Consider the following 22276-nt stretch of genomic DNA (forward strand, 5'->3'; position numbering starts at 1 on the left):
AACCAACCAATTTTGGTAGAAATCTACCAAAAAAGGGAACACTGGTACTTTGCAGTCTTCGGAATCCATGCTGATGCTCGCGAATGGAAATTCTCCAACGAGGCTCAGGAGAATTGATCTCTCAAGCGTCTTGGCTACTTGTGAGAATAGGAAGATCGGTCAGTACGACTTCCCCTTAGTCGCGTCCTTTCCAGACTTCAATAGCGGGATCAGTCATCCCATCTTCCAGACATCGGGTACTATAAGAGTGTTCAAAGACAGGTTGTGGACTGTTGTAAGGTACTCGACTCCAGCTATATCCAGATTCTTCAGCATCAGTGTAGAGATTCCGTAAGGGTCTAACGCCTTGGATGACTTGGCGCCACGAATGACTTTCATAACTTCGTGCACTGCAAATTATGATGGCTGTCCTTCGGGTCCGAGACCACGGATACGATAAATGGTTCTCTTCTTAGCCCTGTCACACTCGGGATGCACAACAAATTGACCGCTTAACAACCTGGCGCATCTCTTCGGATCAGTCACTGTCACGTCGCCACTGTCAAAATGACTGAGGTCCTGTCATCCCGTCTACCGGGGTTCGAGAGTAACTGAACAGTAGACAACAGTTTGCCTAAACCTGTACCTAAGTTACATTGCTCCAAATGTTCCAACCATAAATTAAACTTATGTTCGTTGACTACCCTGGTTATTTCCAGATTCAGCTCGATGATTCTGCGGTAAATGCAAGGAATCCCATCACGATCGTCTGCGTATACCACGGACTGCGCCGGGAAATTGGGCCGCACTTGGGGTATTCCACCGCCTGGTATAAAGCGAGCGGCTGCTGCGTTAATGATGTCTCGGAATTTCCTCTCGTGAACTTGTACATCCGAGGGGGATGTACACTGAAGCGGCGATTAGTGTACTCTCTGAAGCCTACCCCATTGCCCTTCTTCTGATTGATAAATGTGGGGCGCTCAGAGGTAATGAAGTCGGGTGGTCGGTCGATGGTGAAAATTATGGGGAGGTGGTCTGATCCCAAAGAAAATACAGCTCGCCAGATACGGGAATATGTGGAAATGTGTGGCGAACTGTTCATTCACCATGTAGAACGTCGAGTCTTCAATCTGCTATGCCTCGCTAGTCGTTACCTTGGGGCATAGCAGAGGAACACCTCATGTTCTGTTTCTTCTACTTTGGAATATAGCCATTAACAATATATTATCGTCTCTGGAAGAAAGAGGTGTAAATGCCGCAATAGCCACGTCATTAATATACGCGACCAATACTGATAACGTGGCTATTGCGGTTAGGGGAAAGTTTCCCAGCATTTCAAGAGATATACTTCAGGAAGTTCTACGAGCAACAGCAAAGTGGGCTACCGAAAGTGGTCTAGGTATAAATCCGTGCAAGACAGAAGTCGTTCTTTTTAACAGGAGATACAAGTTACCTACAATGGGACCTGTCTACTTGGGAGGAATGTTCCGCGAAATACCTGAGTGTTTTTCTGGACTGAAAATTCAACTTCAAATCCAACATTTTGGAAAGGGCAAAAAAAGGCAACTCTTGTCCTATACACCTGAAAGAGGGGCTTTGGCAGAAGTTGGGGGTTTTAACCTCGCGTCTTGCTCTAGGTTTTTACTGCAGTTGTCAGATCTATAATGCTATATGGTGGTCTGATTGACGGCGCTTCACAAGTCCACCTACTGTTCAATACTCAACCGAATCCAAAGGATGGCTTGTTTGTACATCACAGCCTCACTAAGGATGAATTTAGTTTTACATATAATTCCTCTGGACATTGTGGCTAGACAAATTGCTGCGGCCACTGCCGTGAGTCTAAGAAAGCTTTCACTTTGGTCGTGTGGCGGCAACGGACACTGCGTTATCCTTGATACAATATCCGATGTTCCAGGCTGTGTGGATTACACCCTACCGCTTTTTGATGAAAAGTTCTGTACCACTATTCCTGATAGAACCGATTGGAACTACGATATCCCTGGTAACAGAAGTTACATAGACTTCTATACGGATGGTTCCAAACTAAACAACCAGCTGGGCTTTGGGGTGTACTCTAAAGATCTAGAACTGGTCATTTCGAAAAGGTTACCCGACCACTGCAGTGTGTATCAATGAGATATAATGTCATTACGTCGATTGGCATAAATATCAGACAGCCATTAAATCCCTGGATTTAAAAAAAATCGCCTTCGACTGAGTCAGACTTCTCAACGAGATAGCTGACAGTTCAAAATTCACCTGTTCTGGGTGCCGGGGCACAGAGATATCCCAGAGAATTGTAAAGCGGACGAGCTTGCGAAAATAGGAACTACCTTTCGCGTTCCGGGGAAACTAGATTCTGTGAGAATGCCTGTAGCGACATGTAAGCTTAGTTTTCAGGATCAGGCCCGAAGGACAACGAATTATAGATGGTCACAAAGAGGGAGCTGTGAGCATTCCAAATCTATGTGGCCTAATCCAGACTTGAAGAGATCTACCGCTTTACTGTCGCTGGCTAGAACAGGCATCGCAGTCTTTGTATCCGTCATGACAGGTCACTGTAGAATCGGAAAACATGCTCACAGACTGAAGGTTGCCAGTAACGACTTTTGAAGAAGCTGTGAGGACATCGCAGTAGAAGAGACTATAGAACACCTTCTGTGTGTGTGTCCCTGGCAGTAAGACCTGTCTGATTTAACGGAATTGTTGGGCTTTTTAAAGCGATCTCGATGGTTTAATGGTAGGAACTAGAAATCATCTTTCTTCCTCTGTTCCTGTGGTATCACAATGGACGAAAACGTCTAAGTGAGTCTGATAACAGACTGCCACTTAAACCTAACATAACCTAGGAGAGAATGCCATGTAATGTGATGCACATTAAAGTCCTTTAGATCCTGGCGATTATGGCCAGACAGTAGGCCAGTAATGTCGGGCCTGTAAACTTGCGAATGTCCGCGAAAGGACATTATCTATGTACACGTTGTATAGCTCTATCTCGGCAGTACCAGATCTGAATACTATCCCCATGGATTCCATGTAGATGTCACTAGCGCCAGGCGCAGGCAAGATGTATACCGCACGGAATGGTGTTTCACGAAGACCAATCCCAACCACCTCTCCTTATGCGATTCGTACATAGCACATTGTAACCGTGACGACAGTACAGTCTGGTGCATTCTGCCGGTATTGGCCAGTTTTCTACTCATAAAGTCTACTAGCTTGTCGATTTGCTTTGGAGTCCGTGGCAATTTAATTGAGTGAACTAAATGCACTTCACTGCACTTGTCAGGCAATATTGGGGCTGGAGTGCTGCTGTCACGTATATAGCTGCTCGGGAGAGGTCAGAGAAGTCACATAGTTCGACGCCGAAGGCGACGACGACGGCGACTGCTATGATCCACTGCTCCACCTTTCAATATATTCAGTGTGACTGTACTCCCGTAGTGACGTAAGGCCAGAGCAAGATCCACTGCTGCACCTTGCAATATATTGAGCGTGACTGTACTCCTATAGTTACGTATACCAAAGCAAGATCGCTGTCTCTGTAGCCTACTTCATGCATCCGTTACACCTCACCGACATCGACCGATGATGGAGGCGATTCTGGCAAAGCGAACAGAACCATGGTCTGGGTTTTTTTTCAATCTCGGCACAAACCAGGAGCGTGCGGAGAAGGCACTACGGGATGTGCCTCTGCCATGATGAAAAAAAGACGAACACCAACATTAGCAACCAACATTAGTACCAAATTTCAAGATCCTAGGCTTAGCCAGTTCTGCCTTGGCGGTGATCAGTTAGACACTAAGCTCGTTTATATATACATTGGGACAGGAAAGAAAGGACAGAAAAGGGACGAAATTTTTTTACGAAAAACTTTTTCTCCAAAATGTCTATTGTTGCTAAAATGGTTTAGCTTTGTTTCCAGTATCGGAATTAGTTAAAATTTTTAGAGTTAAATCTTATCCTAACTACCTATTGCCTGTTTACGTAACTTCTATTTATGAAAAGGTATGTAGACATATCTGTGTCACTGTATATAGACCTAAACGATGTGAAATCGGGAGGTCGGTTTATATGGTATGGATCCATTTGACCATAGTTGATATGAGTGTTGGAAGTCATAACAGCACTTAGTGTTATATTGTGACCTTCAACAACAGTGCAAAGTACGATCCAAATCGGTGTGTTACTTGGTATAGCTTCCATATAAACCGACCTCCCGACTTGATATCTTGAGCCCCTTGAAGCCATAATTATTCTCCGCTTTGGCTGAAATTTTACACGTAGTGTTCTGCAATGACATCCAATATCTGGGCTCAGTTCGGTCTTAACCGACCTCCTGTTTTTAACATCTTGAGTGTCTGGAAGCCGCATTTATAGTTCGACTTGGCTGAAATTTTGAACATAGTATTTATTTCATTATGACCTGTAACAACTTTAAGAAGTACGATTCAAAACTTTCCCAACCTGATATAGTTCCCAAATATACTTAATAAGTCTTCTAGGGTCCATTGAAGATTAAATTTTTGGCTCATTTGGCAGTAAAGTTCATATGAGTCCTTCAACTAAGTTCATGTGAGTAAATTTTTAGCTGAATCCGTGGTGGTGGGTTCCCTAGATTCGGTCTGGTCAAATTTAGCACGCTTTTACTTCTAAACCATAGGTAGGTTTATTTTAAAAATGGGATATAACGAACTATATCTTAGTATAGCCCCACTAAAGGTTTTGAGGTGTTACAAACTGAATGACTAGATGACTATGCCCCACATGGTATGGTTGTGGGTATAAAAATGAAGATATTGAGAAAAGTTACAGAGGAAGACAATACTATATCTTGATATAGCCTCCATAAAGACCAATCTGCCTATTTGAGGCTTTGAGACTACAAGTAGCCCAGACTTTGCTGAAATCTTTTACGGTGAGTTATATTACACCCCTACACATCGTTCTCGTATACGGTGTAGATTAGACCATATTTTGGTCTTACAGCTGCCATTTAGTTAGATCAATCTCTAAATTTAAGTATCATTAAGGATAAAGGACCATAGAAGGCTCTTTAATTGAAAAGTCATTTGAAATTTGGAACAGAAAGTTGTGGTAGATTCAGATGCAGTGTCAGGACCCTAGACACCCATACCGAGTTTTGTGCATGTTGGACCGTAATTGGTTATAGCAGCCGTAGAGACCTTTTTCCTATGAATATGTTGCAAATTGGATTGAATTTAAATATAGATACCGATCTCCCGATTTAAGATTTTGGGTCATTAATGTATTTAGTTATTGTCAACCTTTCTAAGAAGACATCCTCATGAGTTGTGTTCACACCTCCAACAGGTACAAATATAGATATTTCATTGAATATTTCTATAAACAACTTAAATTTTCTTTAATGATTATACGAAACTTTAAAAACTCTAAATAGCCATAGTTGTCAGTGTCATTTAGCAAATTACTTAAAAGTCAAAATACTTAAATCTCAATTATTCATTAAGAATGTCCTGGCATTTCTACTTCCCCCATCTCAATGCTGCTTTCTTATTTTCAAACACCAAAGTAGGTAGAAAAACATATCCACATACACCACATGTGAGGAAATGTCGGTAAACTCTCCCCTGGAAAAACAAAAATCTGACAGTGACCTGTCATCGTCATCATTCCATCTATTCATCGCCAATGGTAGCAGCCACATGCTACGTTACAAGGGGGAGTTGTGATAATGGTAAGAGGAACTTTTGACTAATGAAAATGTCTGCAGCTGCATTGTACGAAGCCCCCATATCCTTAGCTCTCTCGCGATGTTGGCATATAAGTGGAAAAACAACAACTTCGTATAGCCTATAAAAATAAATGAAGTTTGCCCTCTGCCACATTGTCCTATGGAGTTGTTAACAGTGATATTCGGTATCTTTGTTGTCTTTAGGCCGGTTTCCGTTTTGTTGCCAAGAAATGGTGGTGTCTGCTGCTGCTGCTGCCATTGCGGCGACTTAATAAAGTTGCCCTCTGTTTGATGGGGATGACTGCAACAGCGGTTACTTGTCGGTTGGTGGCAAAGCTAATGGAGATGCTTTAAATAATGCCAAATCAGTTGGGGAGGTGATAGTAGTTACATTGAGATGAGGATGGTGTAATGTATGTTATGCTGCACTGCACTGTGGTAGCCACGGATATTACTAGTTGAAACAAGTAAAAATGTGCCAAGTTCGGCCGTGCTGAATTTTGGGAGCACATCACCATGAATTGTGCTCAAAATGTCCACAAATGAACTAAGTTGAAGGTCATTTGTGTATTCTACTCGTACGTATCGAATTTCCACCGCTAAATCAAGCGAAAATTGAGGCTAGAAGATTTTTTATATGGGAGCTATATCAGGTCATAGACAGATTCGAACAATAATTAACATGGGTGTTAAAAGTCGCAACAAAACACTTGATTCCTAAATTCAGCCATTGAGCCTTCTAGGTACTCAAGAAGTCAGATCGAAGGACCACTTTATATGGGAGCAATATCCAAATCTGAAGAATCAATGTGGCCAATTTTCAATCTCCAACGACGTACATCAATAAGCAGTATCTGAGCAAAATTCTAAGCGGGTATCTTTATTCGTTAAATACCGCTAGTGTTAAGAACGAAATACCATATGATGGCGGTGGGTATAAAAACAATTTAAAATCGCTGTGGACTAGCGAAACGGTCGGTGAGACGGCAAAACTTCCCATAGGGAGATCCAGATCGGGAGATGACGAGGCTACTGCTAAAAGAAAGTAAGAAGAAGGTCAGTATAGCATTCGGTATCATAACGGGACACAATGAACTACGAGCTTACTTATGTAAAATCGCTGAGACAAGTGATAGCATAATGAGACGTTGGAGCATTTCCTCTGTCATTTCCCGGTTTTCACGGCTTACAGATACAGGCACTTGGGTGGGGACACAATACCAGACATGAACCAACTCAGGGGCGTGGCATGGATAACAATTAAGGATTTTGTAGGTAGCACGGACTTCCTAATTTAGATTTTCTTTTTCGCGGTTACTTTTTCAATATTTAGAACACACAATAAGCCGATTACTGGCTTAGGTGTATGTTTGTGGTGGCATAGGGCGGATTAATATCCGCACCCTCTTTCAAACCTAACCTAATAGTATAAAAACTCATGAGGTACTTCCATTATACTGAGAGTAGTAAAGTATTCAATATAAGATGAATGTTAAGATGTATGTCTTGTAAAAACGTTTAAAATGGAGATATGACACAGTCAGTGTTTGAAAAATCTCGTAAAAAGTTACCTCGAAAAAAAATCTAAGTCAGGAATTCCGTGTTATTAAAACAATTCCTAATTGTTTGCTATACCACGCCCCTAAGTGGGTTCATGTCTTGTATTGTGTCCCCGCTTCTATCCCTTACTGCACCGATTTTCATAAATTAGCTCGTAGTTTTTTGTGTCCCGTTAGCTATACTGATGTCTTTCTTATTTCCATTCAGTCATAGCCTCGTCTTCCCGCTATCCGGGTTTTCCGCATGGGGTTTTCGTCGTCCAGGTGGCAGTTGAGCTGTTTCAGAGTGTTTAATATGCGTTCGTCACCCGTGCCCTTAACTCGGACTGCGTGTCCACGAAAGGCTTCGCCAAATTTATTGACGACGTGAACGGTCATAACGGTGGATATAATGCCCAAAAAATGACACTAAAAATGCATTATGCCACACTACCGTGTTAACGCCATACAACCTAAAGCAGTCCATGATTTCCCGGATTTCTGCATGCATATTATGCCATATTATGGTCGGGCAGTCGGAAACAGTTCACAGTCCCTGGATTCTCAATGAAGACCCCTAAGAACACTCTGCATGAACTTCCAAATAGCAAAACCGGAGTTCCGCCAATCCGAGACTATGCCGCTGGCAGAGTTTCCTCCCAGGTATCAGATCCAAAACCTCCTTTATTCCATCCAGGTTTCCTATCGCCGACTCGATTATACCGTTATTGTCAATGAAGACCCATAAGGACACTCCGTCCTTTAGTTTGATCCATTCGTGTAGCATGAACTTCCAAATACCAAAACCAAAGTTCGGGCAAACAAAGATTGTGCAGCTGGTAGCAGTGCACAGCACTCGGCTTCAAGTTTCCTCTCAGCTATCGGATTCAAAACCTCCTTTATTATTTCCAGGATTCACACCGTAATGGTGGGACCTGCTCCTATTCTCTATCCATTCTCCAATCGCCTTAAGTCTCATAGCCGAAATGGCTGCCTTACACTTAATCTTTATGTATATGCGATGGATATCTAGAATAGTATCTAGTGCCCTAGGGGGCGTGATCAACGTTGCATTTTGTCTCCATCGCAAGCCACCGAATTACTGAGGCGTAGGTAAGTATTGGAATATTCAAGCTCCTGTAAAGCCAGTGGACTATCCTCGGATTCAGGTCCTATTTCGAGCTTACGGCTCGTCTACAAAGTGCCCAACACCTGTGATCCTCCTTGGTACGCTCCCGAAACTTGACACTTGGAATTCAACTTCTGTTCAAGAGAACTTCTAAGTATTTGACCATTTCAAATATCATAATCGTTGTATTGGGGAAACGTGGTGCATAAATTGGCCCACCTTCGTTTTTCTCATTAACAGGCAGATGTCAGTCTTCTCTGGGTTAATATTGGGACTCCTAGGTCTGGCCCAGTCGAATGCCATCTGCAAGACCCTTTCGGCCCTTCTGCATAGGTGGTTAGGATCCTTATCCCTTCGAAATATTATAACATAGTCTTCGTAGCAGACGGGTTCAAATCCCTCCTCAGACAGCCTCCATAATAGGTTATATATGGTGGTCATCCATATGAGTGGCGATGAATTCTCCCTGTGCCACTTTGACCCTTATCTTTATGTCACAATTTATTCACCTGTTCCTTAGGCTTATCCAGCCTCAAAGGACCCGGTTTACCCCGGTTCTGGTCTAACCGTTGAATCAGTGTCGGTCCGCACATTGTTAAAAGGCCCCTCGTTGTCAATGGATGCCGCCAAAGTGCACGTCTTGGTATCGGAGGATTCTTCCATTTTATTCAGAATCTCGTGTAAGAAAGTCTTTGCCGACCTTTCTTTGACATACAATGCTATTTGTATGTGAGAAGTTCTCTGAGTGTTCTACCCTTTATTTGTGTAGAAAGGGCGTTTGGCGTATAACGACGCATTATCAATTGCTATTACGACAACTTCGTTTTGACACCACAGTGCCTCGCCACCGTCGAAAACGATGATGATGATGGCAACTTTTCTGCAAAATGATGAATTATATTTGACATCTCGACTTACATATGCTTTAGCTTGAGTACTACTACTGCCACTCGTACTAGTACTTGGCCTAAAGTATGTTTTTTTTTCCTTGTTGTATGTTTTTTTGTTTACTCTCCTGTCGTCCTTTGAGTGAAGTGATATTTATGCATATGTTGCAACGTCCGTGGTAAATGGCCTTGCCTTGAAACGGCACCCCTGCCACACATGGATTCTCTGCTTCGCGACAGCATCCCTTATATTGCTTCCCTGTTCGTATAATCTGCATATCATCTCAATTTTCAATCTTCCAGGTTGAACTCCCCCAACACCGTCCTCTATTGATTTTGTGTCTAGTGTTTGTGTTTATATAAAGTGCCACGTGATGTTCAGCAGGACTTGGAATATGAATGAAATGGTTAAAAGGGAAAGTGACCAAATGACGAACACGTGGTATTTTCCTTTAAAGACTAATTTCAGGTACTACTTGTTTTCATTATTCAAGAAGAATATCCCTACGCAAGAATATCTTTTCACCTTATAATAATAGTTACATTCAAAGTGATTGGTGTTGTGCTTTTTGAACCCCAGGGAGCGGAAAATTTTAAGACACTGAGTAGCCTTAAAATCGATTGCAAACACATAGCAGCTGCAGTAACATCAAAGAGACTAAGGATATTCACGGGTGGAGAGGCTTCTGGCACGGGTTCCTGGGTTGAAGCTTTATGACAAAACCGATCGAATCTTATCAGCGTATGAGTGAAATTTGTCTAGGCCATCGGACTTCTCAGAAAACAAATCATAGGTACATGGACAGAAAAGGTATTACATGGACATGGATAGATCGACTTAAAAAGTAATTTTGAACCGATCGGAGTACTTATCAAAGTCGTTACCTCTTCTATTTCACCACAGTAGTAATGTTTAAATCAGAAGGGGACAAAAACAGGCAAAATCCTTTGACATAAAAGTAAAAGTTCTTTTCGCGTGTTATACCCTCTACCAAAGGATGGGGTTATACTAATCTAGTCAATGTATTTGTAACATATTAAAAAATTGATCTGCGATCCTATAAAGAATACACATACATATATAATTGATCATCTTGACATCCTTACTCGATCTAACCATGTCCGTCCGTCCGTCTGTGAGAATCATTACAGCGGTTGATCGCGTAAAACAAGCCGCTTAAAATTTTGCACAGATACTTTTTATTGATGTAGGTCTTTGGAGATTACAAATAGGCTATATCGGTACACATTTGGATAAGGTCCCATAACGCAGTGTACTGCTACGAGTTCCAACAATTGTAACAAGTATGATCCGAATCGGTGTATAACCTGTTCTAGCTCCCATAAACATGGCTGAAATTTTGCACGTAGTGGTTGTGTAGGGTGGTCTAAAAGGCTAGGACTCACTTAGGAGTTTTCGTCCATTGTGATACCACAGGAAAAGAAGATGGAAGATGCCTTCTAGTTCCTACTGTTGAACCACCCAGATCGCTTTAAAAAGCCCAACAAATTGCGAATGTTCACATCCGCTAAATCAGACAGGTTCTCAAAGAAATGAGAACCTAAAGTAGAACTCCTTCTGACTGGCAGTTCGGGACACACACACAGAAGGCGTTTTATACTCTCTTCTTCTTCGATGTCCTCACAGTTTCTGCAAAAGTCGTTGCTGGTAACCTTCAGTCTGCCAGCACGTTTTCCGATTAGACAGTTACCTGTCATGGCGTACACAATGACAGACGTATGTTCTAGCCAGTTACGGCAAAGCGGTAGACCTCTTCAAGTCTCGATTAGGCCACATAATTTTGGAATGATCACAACCCCCTCTGTGTGATCATCTATCATTCGTTGTACTTCAGGCCTGTTCCTGAAAACTTAGCTTACATGTCGTTAGAGGTATACCCACAGATTCCAATATCCCTGGAATGTGTCGGGAAGTTCCTAGTCTCGCAAGTTCATCCGGATATCTCTGTCCAGAAATATGTTATCCAGGGATCTAATGGCTGCATGGCTGTCTGAGAAGTTATTTATGATAAGAGGTTGATTTGCATGAGATGTGGTTTCAACAAGAAGATGGCACATGTCACATGGCACGCGTAACAATGGACTTATTAAGAGGCTAGTTCAATGAACATTTTTATACCCTACACCACTACTGTGGTACAGCGTATTACAACTTAGTGCATTTGTTTGTAACACCCAGAAGGAAGAGAGATAGACCCATTGATAAGTATACCGATTAACTCAGAATCACTTTCTGATTCGATTTAGCTATATCCGTCTCTGTCTGTCTGTCCTGTACAGGCATGTCTTTCGGTCTAGAGACGAAGCGTTATGAAATTGGAAAAAATTGCTTCAGATTTGGATATAGCTTCCATATATATGTTCGTCCGATTTGCAGTAATAATTCAATAAAATGGTCATTTATTAACCGATTCTCTCGAAATTTGGCAGTAAGGATATTCTTTTGACCCTCGATATTATTAGATTTAGCTCACATAGATTTAGCGCCTATAGCCACTGCAAGCGCCTTTATTGACCAGTCTTCCAAAAACTTCGTAAAACGCTTTCCTTGACGACTTCCTCCACGTCTTTAAAGTTTGCTCAAATCGGTTTAGATTTAGATATAAATCCCATATATATATTCATCCTATTTGCAGTAATATTGCAATAAAATGTTCATTTGTCAACTGATTCTCTCGAAATATGGCAGGAAGGATTTTCTCTTGACTCTCGATATTACTTGTGAATATCATGGAAATCGGTTTAACTTTAGATATAGCATTCATATATATGTATCGCCCGATTTTAACTTCTAGAGTCACAGCAAGCGCATTTATTGACCCATCTTGCCAAAATTGTGGAAAACGCCTTTCTCGACGACTGCCACAGTATTTGAGAAGTTTGCTCGAAATTGGTTCAGATTTAGGTATGGCTTCTATCTATATATGTGTTCGTCCGTTTTTGAGAAATTTTGCTCTATAGTGCTAATTTTTTAACCGATTCTCGCGAAGTTTGGCAGAAAAGGTTTTCTTATAATTCTAGACATTACTGGTGAATTTCAAGGATTTCGGCCTAGATTTAGATAAAGCCGTCATATATGTATATCGCTCGTTCTACACTTCTAGTATCACTGCAAGCGCATTTATTGACCAATATTTTGCACAACGCTGTCCTCGGCACCTATCATCTGAGAAATTAGTTCGAAATCAATTCAGAATTAGATATAGCTCCAATATATATGTTCGTCAAACTTTTTGTAATTTTCAATAATGTTGTAATTTGTCAACTGTAGTCATTACACTATTGTTCGAAATTTGATACGGGTTGCTCAATAGCCCATCTGAAAACATCCGCCCAGGTCCATCAAAATTGTTTCAGAATTGGATATAGCTCCCACATTGTATTTATAGGTGTAGGGTATTATACTGGTTTATAACACGTTCGGGACCGGTCATTTGGCCTCCTAGATCGTTCCATTTATCGCCTTTAGTCATTTTTTTTTGTAGGGTTATGTTAAAGCTCATGTCTATACAGACAAGCCCGTTTCAATTGACGTATTGGAAGACAACAATTGAAGCATTTATTCGTGAGATACCGGCCAAAATATTGGAAAGAATATGCCGAAATTGTACTAAGCGGATGGACCAATTGAGGCGAAGTCATGGTTAACATTTGCATGAAATAATCTTCAAACATTATTCAAATAAAGATATCGTATATATTTCTGAATTTTATTTTATGTGTTTTTTTTTAACTTTCCTATAACTCTTAAAAAATCTCCCTTTACAAGGTACCAGGTGGCGCCTGCATCCTGAAAAAGCGAAGTACCTAGGTGTTTTAGGAAAGGCTAACTCTAACATTCTGCCCTGTACAACTGCAAGAAGGCAATTGGCAAAACTTGGGGGGTTCCAAAACTTATATGTATATACGAGTTTTTACGTGATTTTATTTTAAAATTCCTTAAAGTTTACAATTTCACTTTCATAAATTAAAAATTCCTTTTAACATCAAACACAAAATTGTTAAATGTTGTAAAATTATATGAAAGTTAAAATCAGTATCAAATTCACTTACCCCAATCGAAGACAATTTTTTGGTGAGGTAGGTCATACTATTACGGCATTATAAAAATATTTAGAATTTAATTCAATTAAATTTCACTTTCACTTTGCCCAAATGCGGACAAAGAACTCACTGCAAACAAAGAAGAACTTTGACTGAATGGAAAAAAGGTCCTTTCTAATACAAACACCCACTCACCCGCTTTCAAGCACATATTCACGAGGACAGAATGAAAAGGCTTTCAATAACTTAAAATGTCCCCTGAGAGATTAAGTAAGGCGTTAGAGCATGCAAAAGAAATCCCCTTCCGTGCGCACCCTCTGCAGCATCCCTGTATAGTCACAACTCCACACTACTCTGAGGACTGTCACTCCCTCTGGTGGTAGCACATAAAAGATTTGAATCTTGGGCCACAAAATATTTGGCCATACAAAATGCAGTGGTTTTCCCCTTTGGCAAGGCAAGGCACAACGCCACTAAACCCCTCAAATACTACAGCAAACGGCAAATAAAATCACATCTCGACAAGCGGCTAGACGACGAGGACACAGTCGTTCGTTCGCCTTCAACTCTGAAGTCAATAGACTTTCATTGGATGTCCTGGGAAGGCGTTAAAAACAACTTTAGGATGGGGTAGCCCTTGTGGCAATAGCTATGCCGCAAGTGGCATTCACAACGGCAACAATGAAGCAACAACTAACTGGCGATGATGTGGCAAAAAAGAGGCGTTGAGCTGAACGCATTAGATTTATGCCGGGCAACGTGAGCTGCATATGTTTATGAGTAGTCCTGCCGCGACGCAATGCACAGAGCGTCCTTCATTGTAGCATGCCACAACAAAAGAGGCAAAAACTTCCGGACCACTTAAGTAAGAATGCCTGATGGTATCCAAAAAAAACACAAAAAAAGAAGAGGAGAAACGGTTGTCATGACCAAATCGAAAGCAAACGCTACAGCAAAGCAAAAACTAAGGGCGTTCTAAGCATACGAATGATGGTGATGCCGACTATGATGATGATGATGATGACTATGGATGTGGCCATGGTCCTTTGGATTAATGTGTTTTTTAACTGTTCTTTTAGTTTTGCCGCGCTTTAGCGAAAAATGGTTAACCGAAAATAAAACGTTTCCAATTGTATGGCACGAAAAAATTGAAATAAAACCAAGTGAAAGGGAGCAACTTATCGAAACGCACTAAGAATAAAATTGAAGCTTTTTAGTTATTCTGTAGCAAATGCCAAAAAAATCAAGGGTTTGGTTGTATACTGCCATCAACATAGACGCTGTGATCAGAAATCAAAAAGAGAGCCACATATGCGCGTATAGGCATAACCATGAAAAGAAGTGAAAGTTTCTATGCAGATTGAAATTCCTTTTGTTCGTAACCGACACTGGCCATATAGTGATTCTGGGAGCACTGACGAAATCATACGTTCTAGTTCACATATCTGTGGAGACCTTCTAGACATTTGTCACAAGTAATGTAATTCTTGCAATAGTGCTCATTGGTCTTTTATCAAATGCTAGCAGATCTTTCGGCGTTAGGCCACAGTTCTGGCAGTCCGGCATCCATGTACAGATTTCAACCTCAACACCGACTCCACACTGGCTTCCTCTCTACTATATTCAGTAGTTCGACAATTGGCATGTATGCGAGACCGGCGACAGGGTCGCTCCTCGTGGGCTAGCCCTGACTGTCAAACGTTCTTCGATGTCCGAGAAGGCCCGTACGGTCCAGGTACACAACTGGTATCGATCTTATCTTCACGTTATTAAATACCCACTGCCGCCATGGCGTACTCCTACAGATGAAGAGACGTACCGACTCCTTGTACCATTTCGTGGAGGACAGTTATCCTCGACCTACCTTGAGGTTTGAGCGTTGTGTCCCACCACAATTTTCCGGTGTCAGTCCCTCCCTCACCTTCAGGTCTATCAGTCTGTCCAGAGGTTTGAGTAAAAACGATGACGGACGGGTGGGCCTATAATTCTTTCCGTGCTGTGGTTTTTTTCCGTATTGGGAATAAATACTTGAGGCCACCGTAGTTCTAAGGTTAGCGTATCCGCCTATAACGCTGAACACCTGGGTCGAATACTGGCTGGAACAACCATGTAAAACTTCTCCTCAAAGAGGTGTCGCATTGGGGCACCCCGTTCAGACTTGGCTATAAAAAGGAGGTTCCTTATCATTGAGCAAAAAATGTGAATCGGACAGCACTCATAGATATGTGAGAAGTTTGCCCCTGTTCCTTAATGGAATATTCATGGACAAATTTGAATTAGCATCGGCTATACCCTCGGTACGCAGTACCACTTTAGGTTTGTCGCGAAAATTCTGTTTAGCCATGTAGAGTAATTCCAAGGAATTTCTGCAGTTGAGCCGCCATAATTCCGACTAATTTAATGGCTGGAAAGGGCGCCTCGGTCTCCTCCAGTTTGGTACGATATAGGCTGGTATCAGGAACGATACCAACAAATTGCTTTGGAGATCAACGCTCAATTGAAATGTATCGTTGCGCCCTAAAAAAGATTGGCGAGTTCTGGCCAGGCGCAGCACTGGATTAAGTCAAGACGGAAGATATTCCTTCTCGCCCAATGACACACGTTTGGATAGCAGGTATGCCCTCAGATCCTGAATACATGACTAAGGGACTGTCTTTGAGCCACCGACTGGAAACATGATGAGGACCGAATGTTTCTCAAAAAGTATTGGAAAGTATATGTTTCGGTGCTGATTATTACTGATTCTCAGATTTGACTTCTTCGAAGCTGTTGATAACAGATTTATCGCTAACGATTATACCTCCGAACGGCATAGCAAGAACAAGTAAAAGCGGGCTAATTTCGGCCGGGCCGAATCTAGGGAACCCACCACAACGGATTCTGCTAAAAATTTATACAAAATAAATTTATTTAATTTTTTTTTTCTACACACCAAACTCCCGTCAAACCAGCAAAAGTTAAAGCTTCTAGAAACCGAACAAGGATGATCGAGAGACCGGTTTAAGTGGGAGCTATATCAAATTATAGACTGATTTGAACGTCGTAACAGAAAACCCCATGCAAAATTTCAGCCAAATCAGACAAAAATTGAGGCTTGTAAGGAAGTCGAATCGGAAGATCGGTTTATATGGGAGCTATATCAGGTTATAGACGCATTCGGACCGTACTAGGCATAAAGTTTCAGCTAAATTGGACAAAAATTGTGGCTTGTAAGGGCTTAAGAACTCAAATCGGGAGATCGGTTTATATGGGAACTATATTAGGTTATAGACCGATTCGGACCGTACTCGGCACAGTTGTTGGAAGTCACAACAAACCACAGTCAAGTAGGGAGATCGGCTTAAATGGGAGCTATATCAGGTTATAGACCGATTTGGACCGTACTAGGCGCAGTTGTTGAAAATCAAAACAGAACACTGTATGCAAAATTTCAGCCAAATCGGACAAAAATTGTGGCTTGTAAGGGCGCAAAAGTCAAATCGGGAGATCGGTTTTTATGGGGCCTATATCAGGTTATTGACCGATTTGGACCGTACTGGGCACAGTTGTTAGAAATCAAAACAGAACACTACTTGCATAATTTGAGCCATATCAACATTAAGTATCTGCAAATTTTCAAATGGTTAGTTTTACGCGTTCGATTGCTATCGTGTTTCGTAATTCTAAGAAATATTTCTCTGAGACCCCATAAAGTATATATATTCTTGATCGTCGTGACATCTGAAGTCGATCTAGCCATGTTCGTTCGTCTGTCCGTCCATCTGTCTGTCGAAAGCACGCTAACATTCGAAGGAGTAGAGCTAGCCGCTTAAAATTTTGCGCGAATGCTTCTTATTAGTGTAGGTCGGTTGGGATCGTAAATGGGCCATATCGGGCCATGTTTTGATATAGATTTCTTGAGCAACTAGAGGGCGCAATTCTCACCCGATTTGGCTGAAATTTAGTATGAGCTGTTTTGTTATCATTTCCAATAACGGTGCTAAGTGTGGTTGAAATCGGTTCATAACCTGATATAGCTATTATATAAACTGATTTGTGGTCTTGACTTCTTGAGCCTCTAGAGGGCGCAATTCCTATCCGATTTGGCTGAAATTTTGCATGATATGTTTTGTTGTGACTTCCAATAACTGTGCTATTTATGGTTTAAATCGGTCCATAACCTGATATAGCTACCATATAAACCGATCTTGAATTTTGAGCCACTAGAGAGCGCAATTCTTATCCGATATGGCTGAAATTTTGCAAGAAGTGTTTTGTTATACAATAACTTCCAACAGTTGTGCAAAATATGGTTTTAATTGGTTCATAACCTGATACAGCTGGCATATAAACTGATCTGGGATTTTGACTTCTGGAGCCTCTAGGGGTCGCAATTATAATCCGATTTTGCTGAAATATTGTACAACGACTTCTCTCATGACCTTCAATATACGTGTCAAATATGGTCTGAATCGGTCTATAGCCTGATACAGCTCCCATATAAACCGATCTCCCTAGTTTACTTCGTGATCCCCTAAAGGGCGCAATATTTATTCGAATTGGCTGAAATTTTACACAACGACTTCTACATTCAGTTTAATTATAGTCCGGACCATAAGTTGATATATAGAATTGCTCCATTATCATAGCAATTTTTTTCTTGTATCATATGTTTGCCTAAAAAGAGATACTGGGAAAAGAACAAGATAGATGCGATCCAAGGTGGAGGGTTTATAAGATTCGGCCCAGCCGAACTTAGCACGCTTTTACTTGTTTTTCATCAGATTTTTTTTCTTAAAACAGCAGATTTTGTTTGCTGATTTAGCTGACCGAAATGTTTCCTAATACAGCAGCCCTATGTTTGCTGAAACAGAAGTAATGTCTGCTTTCCCATTTTCAGCAGACAAAAACTGCTGTTTTAGCAAAGAGTGTTGATGTTTTAAATAACAACTTTGGTTGAGTGCAGCCTAACAAAATAAACAACTTTCGAAGGTGTAATACTAATCTTTTCATAGCGATAAATGCTTTACACTTCCATTACGGCCTTCCAAATCTTTGTAACCCCTGAAGCTAACTAATGTTTTTGCATCATTTTTCATTTTCCTATTCGAAATGCGCAATCCTAACTCTATCCCAATGTGTCCACCTCTCTTTGCCACCCAACCACAACCATATGTGCGACATTGGTATGGTATTTCATGGCTGGCCTTGACAATGAATTGGGTGGTGTTGGTGTAGATGATGGTGCAATGAAGGCGTATGAGGTGTCGCATAAAATTGACACTAACGTAATAAAGAGCTCGATGACATTCATCGTTGTCGAGATGGTGGCGAGATTTGAAAAATATTTTCAAAACACTGATGCATACATACGCACTTGTATTGAATTGGCAAAAGGGGTGCTAAAAGAGTAATGGATTTTCTTAACACTTCTTCGTCATAAACTCAATGTAGCTTATTTAACAAAAAATCCAACTCCAAAAGATTACAGTGGTTTAAAAGCATAAAAATCAATTGGGTAATACTGATTTGCTCCATAATGGGATGTTCGAGAAACAATATGTATGAATACGAGTATGACCTGCATGAATCTAGATTAAGTTATTTTGTGAGATGGGGATATAAATTGTTTGTAGACAATCTATGACACCTCTTACATTACCATTCCATTCATACTACTTTTATCACAAGCAGGTTCCATCAGTCTGAAACTTTGCCTATAGCCTACAGAAATTAATCACGAAATACACCTGCTGAGATTCCCTATTTGGATCTTACTAATGAGAGCTCTACTTCCATATTTTTCATTAGGATAATAGTATGAACACCATCGTTATCATTATCCTTAAAATGGTGTGAATGTAAATGCTATGTTAGCTAACCACGGTGTGCTCTTTTCAATGTCGAAATGAAGTCAATTCAGAGTCCAATGAATTCATATCACATTGCTAAGGATACTTTTATAAATGTTTGTTTTGTTAGCTAGCGCACACAAAAACTGAATTAACCCTCAATTGAGGTTGAAATTAATTTGGCATATAATGCCACCACCACACAAATTTACACAGACGATCCCGTTCCAGTGAGTCAAGTCATAAAGCCATGCCGTTAGCCTTTCAATCTGCCAGCCTGCCAGTCATACAGTATTCAACAAAACGGGGTGTTGCTAATGTCCTTATGCTGCACATAGGTGGGGGGAGTTTAGTGTTATAGAATCTCTTTAACTCTGAGTCCTTAAAAGGGCATATCATCAAATTGTCCACAATTAATTAGTTTGCTGCTCATTTCTTACTACATTGAAGGATAATAACGTGGCAGATAGAAGGGTGGTTGGCGGAGTGTCTTCTGTTATTTATGACTAAATTTATGAATTTGTCATAGGGCTGACAAATGACTATAAACATCATTATTAAGTTGAAATTGAATAATTTATTGGGGTAAAAATAGCGTGATAATATGTTTAATGATAGACGCTACTAATGAGTTTCAGAAGGAATGAAAAATTTAACAATTGTGTTTAAAATGCTTAAAATATCGTTGTAAAAGATAATACGATGCGTTGTGGGGAAGCTCATGTAATTCATAAAACTTGGGCAAAAACAAACTAACAGTTGATGTTGCAATCAAATGAATTCAACCCGAAACTGTCATCACTATCATCGTTCGAAGGTTTTATTTTCCATAATATTTAAATACTAGCTGGACAGGGCCCGCACCGCTGCGCCTTCTTTAACTCTTTTATTTTTACGAGCCCTATACTGGCACCATCAGGAAAGTCCTGTTTGGGGGTGCTGGTACGGCCTTTCAAATATTTCGCCCCAAATTGGGTACCATATTGGTTGTCTACTCCCAAATATCTTCCATTTAAGCTCTATATTGTTATGGTCGGTAAATATATCCGGTATGGGAGTATTTTTGGGGGTGAGGTCGACCGTCATATATCAGATTCGTTCTCTAGCCTCAAAAACCTTTCCTTTACCTAAATAGGGATATAAAATTTATGTTTTTGAGTTATTATAAACAAACTAAATTTCGCTTAAACTATCCCACCCATCTCTGAGATCTGGCATTTTTGAAAATATGGTAAGGGGAGAGTCGGCCCATAAAAGTTTGGATGTAAGATCTACTTCATTCCTTAAGTTATGGTGGTGGATTGAATTAGGCATACGCTTTGTGGATATTAGATTCACACTCTACTCCCAAAAACCTCATTTGAGCTACATATTGCTATAGGTTTAGGGAGAGTTTGTGAGGTAAGGCGTCTCTGAAACACTTAGATTTGAGTCCCTCTTTGCCATAATACACAAATATATCCAGTTTGAGGGGTGTGTAGATTGGGGCAGCCACCCACGCACATAGCCCTGAAAAATATCAGGATCGTGGTCTACTCTCAAATGTCATTCATTTAAGCCCCAATTGCCTCAAAATTGGCCTCACCTGACTTCAAAATTGGATATCAAATTCATTTTCTACTACCAAATAACTATTACTTGAGCCCCTTATTTCCATAGTAGGCAAACATGGCCGGTTTGATAGGAGGTTAGGGGGCGGACCCTGAAATAATATCAGCATCGTGCCAGAGCACGATTTTGTTTGAGCCCCCGCAATGTCAAGCATTTTGAAGGTTGCTATCAAGATTTTCAAGTAACGAGTCTCGTTCGGATCCACACAAATTATTTTTTTTTTGTATTGGTTATCTAGATTCGAAATCATATTTCCACGAAATATTTATCTGCGCCCCCATAAAGTAGGAGTATATATATTCTGGATCGTCTCGACAATCTGAGTCGATCTAGCCATGTCCGCCCGTCTGTTGAAATCACGATAGCGGTCGAACGCGTAAAGATAGCTATTTGAAATTTTGCACAGATTAGATTCATACTATTAATGTAAATCGTTAAGGATTGCAAATGGGTCATATCGGTTCAGATTTGGATATAGCTCCCATATAAACCAATCTCCCGATTTGACTTCTTGAGTACCTGGAAGCCGCAATTTTTGTCCGATTTGGCTAAAATTTTGCACATAGTTTTCTGATATAACTCCCTATAACTGTGCCAAATACAGTCCAAATCGATCTTTAGCGTGATATAGCTCCCATAACACCGATGGGGCTTCTTGAGTCCTTACAAGCCGCAATTTTTATACGATTTGTCTGAAATTTTGCATGCAATATTCTGTTACGACTTTCAACAACTGTGGCAATTACGGTCCAAGTCAGTCTATAAGCTGATAAAGCTCCCATATAAACCGGTCTCCCGATTTGACTTCTTGAGTCCTTACAAGCCGCAATTTTTGTCCGATTTGGCTGAAATTTTGCATGTAGTGTTCTGTAATGACTTCCAACAACTGTGCCTTTAACCTGATATAGATGCTATATAAACCGGTCTCCCAATTACCCTTGTTCTGTTCCTAGAAGCTTTCATTTTTGCTGGTTTAACAGAGGTTTGTATGTAAAATAAAATTGTGCCCTTCATCTAAATTTAGAAAAATCCATGTGGTGGGTTCTTAAAATGCGGCCCGGCGGAACTAAGCACTTTTTACTTGTTTTTTATGCCTTATTCTTGCGTAGGGTAGGTGGAGAGGGATTTCCCTCTAACACATCCTTTCATTTGAATACAGTGTAATCTCGGTCGTCCTACATGACAATTTGGTGTTGTTATACCCTCCACCATAAGATGGGGGGTATACTAATTTCGTCATTCTGTTTGTAACTACTCGAAATATTCGTCTGAGACCCTACAAAGTATATATATTCTTGATCGTCGTGAAATTTTATGTCGATTTAGCCATGTCCGTCCGTCTGTCCGTCCGTCCGTATTTAGCCATGTCCGTCCGTCTGTCCGTCCGTCCGTCTGTCTGTCGAAAGCACGCTAACTTCCGAAAGAGTAAAGCTAGCCGCTTGAAATTTTGCACAAATACTTCTTATTAGTGTAGGTCGGTTGGTACTGTAAATGGGCCATATCGGTCCATGTTTTGA

This window comes from Stomoxys calcitrans, chromosome 1 (assembly GCF_963082655.1).
Source record: "Stomoxys calcitrans chromosome 1, idStoCalc2.1, whole genome shotgun sequence".
Taxonomy (NCBI): domain Eukaryota; kingdom Metazoa; phylum Arthropoda; class Insecta; order Diptera; family Muscidae; genus Stomoxys; species Stomoxys calcitrans.